The sequence below is a fragment of the Penaeus monodon genome, chromosome 23 (assembly GCF_015228065.2).
Source record: "Penaeus monodon isolate SGIC_2016 chromosome 23, NSTDA_Pmon_1, whole genome shotgun sequence".
Lineage (NCBI taxonomy): Eukaryota > Metazoa > Arthropoda > Malacostraca > Decapoda > Penaeidae > Penaeus > Penaeus monodon.
Window position 1 is genome coordinate 35,004,556 of NC_051408.1, and position 496 is coordinate 35,005,051.

Genomic DNA, 496 nt, shown 5'->3' on the forward strand with positions numbered 1-496 from the left:
GCCACCAGAGCGGCCTACCACAGAACTATCCCAGTCAGGCACGCTGTTGGAACCCTCGTCTCACCTCATACTCTCACACTCTCGTAAAAAATATGTATTTTTCCCCCATCCTTTGAGATTTGTGTAATGCAATTTACATTTTTGCTGTTTTCTTCCTCTCATATTGTTACATTTGTTATCCTTGACCTGAACGAATTGTTAGGTTACTGTTTGTTTTCCTTAGTTGGCCATAGGGGATCACTATGCTCACCTTGACACATATATTTGGCCTTAAGTTATATAAACAGAAAAAAAAGACTTTTTCTTCTAATTTTTGTTTTCAGAAGTTGACATATCGGTTGTTGATCTCGGAAACTCACGCTGTATGTGAGCGCGTGTTGCGAGAAATCTGTAAATGAACCGCTTTTTTTTTAACTGGCAGGGCAAATACATAGCAATTTGGATTAATCTACGTGGTAACATGATCAGTGTTTTCAAATTAGTAAATATTGAGAGT